General features: G+C 37.5%; 1 non-coding gene across 1 annotated transcript; it reads left to right on the top strand.

The window, feature by feature from the left end:
• Positions 1–8730: 8730 nt before the first annotated feature.
• On the top strand, positions 8731–8802 carry TRNAW-CCA (transfer RNA tryptophan (anticodon CCA)). The gene has a single exon. It is a non-coding gene; the product is annotated as a tRNA-Trp (tRNA).
• The last annotated feature ends 925 nt before the right edge of the window (positions 8803–9727 follow it).

The following is a 9727-nucleotide window of genomic DNA, read 5'->3' as shown; positions in this document are numbered from 1 at the left end:
TCTAGGTGAAAGTGAAGTCACTCAGTCGTGTCCGACTCTTTGTGACCCCATGGACTGTAGCCTACCAGGCTCCTCTGTCCATGGGATTTTCCAGACAATAGTACTGGAGTGGATTGCCACTTCCTTCTCCAGCAGATCTTCCCAACCCAGGGATGGAATCCAGGTCTCCCACATTGTAGATAGATGCTTTACTGTCTGAGCCACCAGGGAAGTCCATAAACAGCATATCAAAAAGCAGAGACATTACCGACAAAGTCCATCTAGTCAAAGCTATGATTTTTTCAGTAGCCATGTATGGATGTGAAAATTGGACCAATAAAAAAAGTTGAACACTGAAGAATTGATGTTTTTGAGTTACAGTGTTGGAGAAGACTCTTGAGAGTCCCTTGGGCTACAAGGAGATCCAACCAGTCAATCCTAAAAGAAATCAATCCTGAATATTCATTGGAAGAACTGAGGCTGAAGCTGAAACTCCAATAACTTTGGCGACCTGATGTGAAGAGCTAACTCATTAGAAAAGCCCCTGATACTGGGAAAGATTGAAGGCAGGAGGAGAAGGGGACGACGGAGGGTGAAATTGTTGGATGGCATTACTGACTCAATGGACATGAGTTGGAGCAAGTTCTGAGAGATGGTGAAGGACAGGGAAGCCTGGCATACTGCAGTCCATGGGTTCACAAAGAGTCAGACATGACTGAGTGACTGAACAACAACAGAATTATAAAATAATATAAAATCTGTAACACTTGTGTACAGATATATTTCTCTCCTTGATTAAAAATTTAAGTATTATCAATATGTTCACTAAAACCTAGTTTTAAAGCCTTTTTTAAAAAAAATAATATATCTTTATTCATTGTATTTACTTATGGCTGTGCTGGGTCTTCATTGCTGTTAGCATGCTTCTACAGTGTGGCAAGCAGGATAGACTGTCTAGTTGAGGTGCATAGACTTCTTATTGCAATGGGTTCTTTTGTGGAGCATGAACTCTAGCACACATGCTTCAGTAATGGCACCACATGGGCTCAATAGCTGTGGCTTATGGGCTCTAGAGCACCAGCTCAGTAGTTGTGGCACACAGCCCATGGGCTTAATTGTCCTGCTGCATGTGGAATCTTCCTGGACGAGGGATTGAACCCGGGTCCCCTGCATTGGATTTTTTACAACTGAGATACCAGGGAAGCCCTACAGGCTTTTTTTTTTTTTTTTTTTTCAGAGACCGAGCCCTACAGGCTCTTTTTTTTGTGATTCCTCTAGAGTTTTAATACAAGTAGGTTATGTTTTCACAATGCAATTATACATGTGATAGCCATTTAATTGGAAAATCATTTTTAAAGATTTTTCATTAGTTCAAAAATAAATGTGAACTAAAAGCTCTTATTACTAACCAACTTCTCCCCTTCTCCCACCTTTCTATTATTAACCTTACTAGGTAGTCTTAATGGTAGTCATTGAGGTGCGTGACTCTGATGTCCCTTGAAGAGAGAAACTGCTGCTGGGGGTGTACTTAGCTGACAGCGTCCTGCTGTGAATTTTTTTCAGGATCATCTGAGCTTTAGATCCCAGGGCATGTTCTTCCTGGCAATTCCCAGGTGATGACTGAGCACAGTGGTATTATAAGGCTCACCACACCTGCCAAGTGTCTTCTAACAAAAGTCTTTGTGGTAAGCCCCACCCTGGGCTGATTGAGACCTACCTTCTCAGAGGCAAGGCTTTTTCTTCCAGCATTCCTTCATTTCTCATCTCCTTTCATAAGTGTCAGAACTCTTTTGCAGTCTGGAAATTTTACTGGCCAATTGCTGTTGGTTTAACCTTTTACCTCCCTCAGCCATTTCTCCTAATATATCTATATATGTAACATACATATATGTGCTATACTGAGTCACTTCAATCATGTCTGACACTTTGTGACCCTATGGACTGTAGCCCATCAGGATTCTCTGTCCATGGGATCTCTAGGCAAGAATACTGGAGTGGGTTACATGCCCTCTTCCAGGGATCTTTCTGACCCAGGATTGAACCCACATCTCTATGTCTCTCATGTTTCCTGCATTGTCAGGTGAGTTCTTTACCACTAGTGCCATCATATATATCAGAGTATAATATGTATAAATATATACAAATGTATCAGAGTATATATTATAAGTATATATAATATATAGCAATATATAAAATATTTATCAGTGCAGTTGTAACTCTGCTTTGCTGATTGTATCCCAAATGATTCTATTGACACATTCATTAAGCATTTTCTGTAGCAAAGAGCTGTGCTTGGTATAAATAATATAATGTATAATTATATATTAGTATATAGCATGTTATAGGATTTATGTTATAGGATTTACATTTTGATACTTTATCACAGATTTTCAGAATAGATATTATTTCCCTTGATTACTGTCTTTTTTGATATCCCTGTATATTCTGTACTTAAGGCAGGGAGTTAGAGGTTTAATTAATCACCAATACCCAATGCTCTAATCAATTATATAATGAAGTCTCCATAAAAACTCAAAAGGACAAGGTTAGAAAGCTTCTGATTGGTCAACATGTGGAAGTGCTGGGATAATGGTCTCCATGAGAGGGCATGGAAGCTTTGTGTTCCTTCCCAGGGGCACTTTCATTTGGATGTTCATATCATATTTTCATAAGTAAACTGTTTCCTTTGTTCTGTGAGTTGTTCCAGCAAATTAATCCAACCTAAGGTGGAGGTTGTGGGAACCTCTAACTTACAGTATGGATTTGTGATAGGCTTCTGAAGTCAGGGGTGTGGTAGTCTTATAGGACTGACCCATTAAGCTGTGGGATCTGATGCTATCTCCTAGTAGATAGGTTAGAAAAAGGATACCCCAACTCATGTCAGAGAATTTCTTAGAGGAATGGGAAAAACACACATCATACTTCCTGCAACCTCTGTTGTTACTGCATTGTGCTCAGTACAAAATATAGCTTAAAAAATATTAAATTTTTTAAAATGTCCAGATAGATAATTCAGCATGCTTTTTTTCTGTTTTGAATTTACTTTTAGACTTTTGATTAGAAAGTTAAACTATGCCTCAGATATTTATTTATTTACCTTTTATGAACTCTAAATAAATGCATCATGAGTAGACACATTGCTATTCAAAAGGTCTGAATTCTACAGAACTCATATCTTCCGATGTAATGCTTTTATATATTTACCCTAGAAATTTTATAAATAAATTTGTCAAAACTCCCCTAACATTATGAAGACATACAACTCAAAAACCTGTCACATATCACAATTTCAAAATAACTCTTCTAGAGATATGGAAGAAATATTGAACACCAAAATTTCAGGATGGAAGACAAGTTAATATAAGTACATGCTGCTAAATATAATGTTACTAAGCATGAGATGATTTTACTAGCTGACTTTTAACAACTTTAAAAAGTTGAACTAACTCAATGCTAGTAGAGTGTAGATAAGATTTATGGAAAAGTTGAATCAAAACAGAAAAGCAAGTAGAAATATTCAAATATCAAATGCAGAGTGTCAAGTAAAATTGGTAAGAGACTGAATACAGAAAGAATTTAGAATCATAGAATTTTTCTTACTGAAGTAGGCAAAACATTAAAAAAATAAAGCCCAGCTTTTCTATGATTCTATCCCACCCTCTCCCCTTCCATCATCACCACAATCTACACTAAGGAAAAATATTATTTTTGCTTTATAATTTATATGTCAAATATAACAAAGATAAATGTGGTTAAATAGAAAAATAGAAAGAAAATTTAGCTGCTGACTCACTGTGTTATATTTTGCACAAGCTTTACTAGAAAAATATATTAAATGCCTGACTGTGCGGGCAGGAAAAAAAATGATTCTATATTCATAGAAAGACTTACAAATGATGTTTTCTGCTCATGAAATAAAAATGCATGTTCATTTAATCACATTTGGTAAAAGAAGAAACAGTGCTCTGAGAGGTGACCACTTTTTATCATTTCATGTATATCCTTTCATTGTTTGTTTTCTACATGTCTAGTTTACACAGGTGAACTCATACTGCTTTAATTCTGCTAAGTAATAAGTTGGAAGAGTACAGGGTTTATGGCATGTATAGTGTGACAGTTAATGAGAATGGACTGTAAGTCACATAGCATGTCTAAGAGGACAGATGCTTTAAGCTGAGGTCAGATCATGAAAAAACTTGAACATCACACTGTTGGCATAAATGTTATGAGATAGCCCTTAAATTGAGGAAACTTTGGTCTATGTTCTATTCTGCCTCCACTCTCTTCACGCTGGCTTGGAGGCTAGTCCCTTGAGACACCAGTGCAATCCTTGTTTATGAAACCATGAAGAGAGAAAGCTTGTGGTATTTCTTGACTGGAGAGCCTATTGTCTCAAGACTCTGTAGCATGGAGTCCTCATACACGAGGCTGAAAATAATCAAAATAGCATTCGAGTTCAGAATCATGATTTCTTACTCATCCTTGAAACTATGTCAGCTTTGTAGTTCTTTCCTCGGATAAATACAGAGTGGGAAGTCACAGTGGGACTGTCCTTTCCTTACTGCAGACAACAGCCTGATAAAACCTGTCCAAATTTTCCTATGCTCTAGTAAGCTGTGGAAACAGACTCATGACATTGCCAACAAAGATCTATACAGTCAAAGCTATGGTATTTCCAGTAGTCATGTATGGATGTGAGAGTTGGACCATAAAGAAGGCTGAGGAACAAAGAATTACTGCTTTTGAACTGTGATGTTTGAGAAGACTCTTGAGAGTCTCTTGGATTGCAAGGAGATCAAACCAGTTAATCCTAAAGGAAGTCAACACTGAATATGCACTAGAAGGACTGATGCTGTAGCTGAAGCTCCAATACTTTGGCCACCTGATGCAAAGAGCTGACTCATTAGAAAATACCTCAATGCCAGGAAAGATTGAAGGCAGGAGGAGAAGTGGGTGACAGAGGATGAGATGGTTGGATGGCATCACCAACTCAATGCACATGAGTTTGATCAAGCTCAGGGAGATGGTGAAGGACAGGGAAGTCTAGTGTGCTGCAGTTCATAAGGCTGCAAAGAGTCAGACATGACTTAGCAACTGAACAACAATGCTTCTCAGTATATTCAAGTCAACAGGCAAACAAAGCTTAGTTTGCTATTATATTTATTTATTTATTTATTTTTTCAGAAAAATCTCCAAGTTTTGTCCTAGCAATCTATACCAACCTAGAGGAAAAACTGATTGGGGCATACAAGCACTCAAGTGAGTGGCAGGAAGTAGCTTTGCACTGAAGTGGGTCAAACAGAGGAATTTAATACATCCACAGCAGTTAAGGTTACTTAATGAATGATAATTTTCCATGTTCCAAGGATAACTTGTTGTTGTTCAGTCACTAAGTCATGTCCAATGCTTTGTGACCCCACGTACTGCAGCACACCAGGCTCCCCTGTCCTTCACCAACTCCCAGAGCTTGATCAAACTCATGTCCATCAAGTCAGTGATGCCATCCAACCATCTCATCCTCTGTCATCCCCTTCTCCTCCTGCCTTCAGTCTTTCCCAGCATCAGGATCTTTTCCAGTGAGTCAATTTTTTGCATCAACTGGCCAAAATATTGGAGCTTCTGCCTCAGCATCAGTCTCTCCAGTGAATATTCAGGGTTGATTTCCTTTAGGACTGATGAGTTTGGTCTCCTTGCAGTCCAAGGGACTCTCAAGAGTCTTCTATTCATTGTGTAGTAAATAAAAACTCATTACACAGGATGGTGGAATAGAAGGACATACATTCATCTTCTCATGTGAAAACACCAAGGTTGCAATTAGCTGCTGAACAACCATTGACAGGAGAATGTTGGATCCCACCAAAGAAAGATATCCCATGTCTAAGGGCAAAGGATCCCAGTAGGGTCCCAATAGGATGGTAGGAGTGGCTCAATAATATTCAAAATCAAATCTCATACATATCAGAGACACTCAAAGGGTGCAAACAAAACCTCATGTGCACCAGGACCCAGGTAAAGGAGCAGGGACCTCAAAAAAACACTGAGCCTGACCTGCCTTTGATGTTTGAGTGTCTCCTGTGGTGGCATGTGTCAGCAGTGGCCTGCTGCAAAGACAGGGGCTCTGGCTGCAGCAGACCTGGGAGACATGGCATGTGGCATACATTCTCTTGGAAGAGGTCACTGTTAGCTCTACTGCAGAGCCTCTGAACAGATAACTGACAAACGAGAAAAATTATACCAAAGAAGTTCTTGTACTGTTGCAAAAGTTCTAGGGCCCCCAACAGACTTTCCAGCCTGGGGATCTGGCAAAGGGACTGAGAACTCCCAGGGAATTTAACTTTGAAGGCCAGGGGGATTTGATGACAGAACTTCCACAGACTAGGGAAACAGTTTCTTCTAGGGCACCGGGACCCAGGAGAAAGGAACATGTGACCCCATAGGTATGAAATTATTACTGATATTTTAAGAACTTGAAACTTTAAACATCCACCCGCTTTTGTTCATATTGAAGTCTCAGCTTCATTCTTAAGCTGCATCCTATTATATTATATATAATATATATCTGCAGAGTTGTGGCTTTTATTTGATTTTCTCTGATACAGATATGTTCCTTCAGGCTTTGTTTTGATGTGGTCTAACTGGCAACCTGCAAAGTAATGTAAGAAATTAATTACTTGCACAGTGTTCACTTCAAAGGGTTCTGAATTGCTTTAAAACGTCTCTCTTGGATTTCTTTGGAGTTATTTTGCTGTGAAATAGCTTTGGCTTGATTCAAGGAATGTTTTTAGTGCCAGGAAGTATTAATTGCAGAGAGCCTACCTATGAGAACTGTAGGACTTTCACAAGTGTTGAAACCACATAATAAGAACAAGGCTGACATTTAATAGTAATTTTCATGAATATTAAATTCATTCAGCAGTCCTTTGGGGGAGCCATTTATCATTTTATTTTTCAATCATGGCAAATGGCAAATGGAAACAAATTATGCTTGAGACAGATGAAAGCACCAGGAAGCCTAAATCTAAATGAGAAACTACTTTCAAACCCATATTTTACCTAATATCATATATGAAATGAATCGCCAGTCCAGGTTCGATGCATGATACAGGATGCTTGGGGCTGGTGCACTGGGATGACCCACAGGGATTGTATGGGGAAGGAGGTGGGAGGGGGGTTCACAATGGGGAACACGTGTATACCTGTGGCAGATTCATGTTGATGTATTGCAAAACCAATACAATATTGTAAAATAACCTCCAATTGAAATAAATAAATTTATTTAAAATAACTGATTATCTTTTTTAGTCCCTCAAAATGATGACATTTCCAGAGACATTTTGTTCTACTTAAGAAGGGCACCAACCTGTTAAATGGCCACAATTTGGAGGCTCCAAAATGATTAGCGGTTTGTAGTGCAGCATGTGGCAAAACAGAAGAGTGAAGGATCTGTGAGCACTGAGAGGACGCCAAAGACTCAACAGGTCAGAACTTTTTTCACATGAAAGAAAGTGTTGCCTGCAGCAGGAGAAGGGCAACAATGTCTTTTGAGTCCAGATTGCACACAATTTTTTGATCGTTTTATGATGTTCTCGCCTTTCTATTAATTTTTAAGTGAAGAGAGTATTAAATAAATGCTTGTTTAGTGAATGGTAACTTTATAACAGGACAGTAGAAAATATTTTTTGAAAAGTTTTCTGAGACTCTAAAAATGTAATCTAGACATTCATTGTACCTCTAGTCCCATTATAGGGCAATTTCCAAAGCAAAAGATTCTGGAGACATGTCTTTTCAATATAAAAAGTATCAATATTTTCTGGGCTCAATATCTTTAGCAACAGATTCTAATACGGATGGAAGAATTAGATGTTTTGGTTTTTCATTTGAATGGATATGTTCTTACTAGTGATCTTTATATTGTAAGTTTGGAAAAGGTGAAGATTAGTTTTAAACTGTTATACTCTGTTTTCTCCAGAGGATTAGCTAACATGTGGCATAATCTAAACAATTAAATGCCTTAGCAACATGACAGATAGTCAGCTACTTTACAGAGCAGGTAATTTTTCAGGTTTGTTCTTTGCATACAGAAAAAGAAAGAAATATTTTTTCCTTTCTATTTTTTGTTTGTTTCTGAGATACTTCCCTTTATTCTTGGAAGTGGGATGGGAAAAGGTTGGGTTGATTTTAGACATTTATGTCTGTTACTCACAAACCCTCTGAAAATCACCACCTTCATTACTCTAGATTTTGTTATATTACCCTCACCAAAAAATAAGAAATTGTGCACTTCATAAATTTTTCCTGTGATCAATCACTGTGACTTCTTTTCAATTAGAGTCCACTCAGCTAAGATTTAAGATTTAAAATAATGTTTCCAAACTTGTGAGCTCTGGATTCTTGGGAAGTGCTAAAGTTGTGTAAATCCATTATGTAAATAAATCATTTTTTCTCTAGACTGAAGAAAAAAAAAATATATATATATATTCTACTATATGTAGATGCAATCATATCATAATAAAACAAAAGTGAATTTTAAAAGTCCTACAAAATAATAAAACCAGTGTTTATTTTTATTTCTATTTAACTTTTGTTGGTTATATATTTTTGTGCACATAGTTTTGGAAAAAGTCAATGGACTTATCCTGGAAACAAAAAGACCTCTGTTTCAGCTGTGTCTACCCCGGCTCTGCCTCTTCATAGAAAATTATCTCATAGATTTTAGTTACTTCTTTAGTTCTCCTAGTTTCTAAATGGGCTTCCCTGGTGGCTCAGAGGTTAAAGCGTCTGCCTCCAACGCAGGAGACCCAGGTTCAATCCCTGGGTCGGGAAGATCCCCTGGAGAAGGAAATGGCAACCCACTCCAGTATTCTTGCCTGGAGAATCCCATGGACTGAGGAGCCTGGTGGGCTGCAGTCCATGGGGTCACAAAGAGTCGGACACGACTGAGTAACTTTACTTACTTAGTTTCTAAATAATACACACATGCCACTATTCCTTTTAAAATTTTCAGTTCTAGAGATTACTTATTGATTCCTAAGTAAGGAAGACAAAGATTTAGCTCTGTTCCTCTCTGATCATCTGCACAATTAAAAAAAAATACACTTTATATTATAAGGATTAAATAAATGTTCATCTAACCAGAGCCATATGAGATGTATGACATGATTACATTTCCATCTTTGAGCAATATGTTTTGTTTTACTTTTTTTAAAAAGAAATTAATAATAATTGTTTTTGGCATTTACTTCTTTAACTGTACTTACCACTTATAGTACACCCCTATTTCTACACCAGAAGTGTGTCCTTAATATTCAAAACAACAAATGATCTTTAGTTTCAAATATTCATCATCTACTAATTTGGACTAGTTCTCGAAAACTTGTATCCTACTAACATGATACTCAATTTTGCTATCATCCTAGAAACCTTATATATTATATTCTCTGTTTCCTGGTGTCCAGGAGGAAAAATTTTTGAGATTTTGCAGGCCTGAAGATGTCTTCATTCTCTACTCAGACATGATTGATTTTTGGGTTAGGTATAGAAGTCTAGTTCGGGTACAATTTCACTAAAAGTTTAAAGTCATTGCTATATTTTTTTCAGTGTCCATATTCATCTTGCCTGACACATTCTGATTTCCATTCTACTATATGAAGCTTTGGTATAGTCAATAATTGTAGTAAATATTGCCTATGCCAAAGCCTTTGTGTGGATCAAAACAAACTGTGGGAAAATTCTTGAAGAGATGGGAATA

Source organism: Budorcas taxicolor, chromosome 5, assembly GCF_023091745.1.
Source record: "Budorcas taxicolor isolate Tak-1 chromosome 5, Takin1.1, whole genome shotgun sequence".
Classification (NCBI taxonomy): domain Eukaryota; kingdom Metazoa; phylum Chordata; class Mammalia; order Artiodactyla; family Bovidae; genus Budorcas; species Budorcas taxicolor.
The sequence above is the reverse complement of the archived record's forward strand: the minus strand, read 5'-3'. Positions and strand labels throughout refer to the sequence as shown.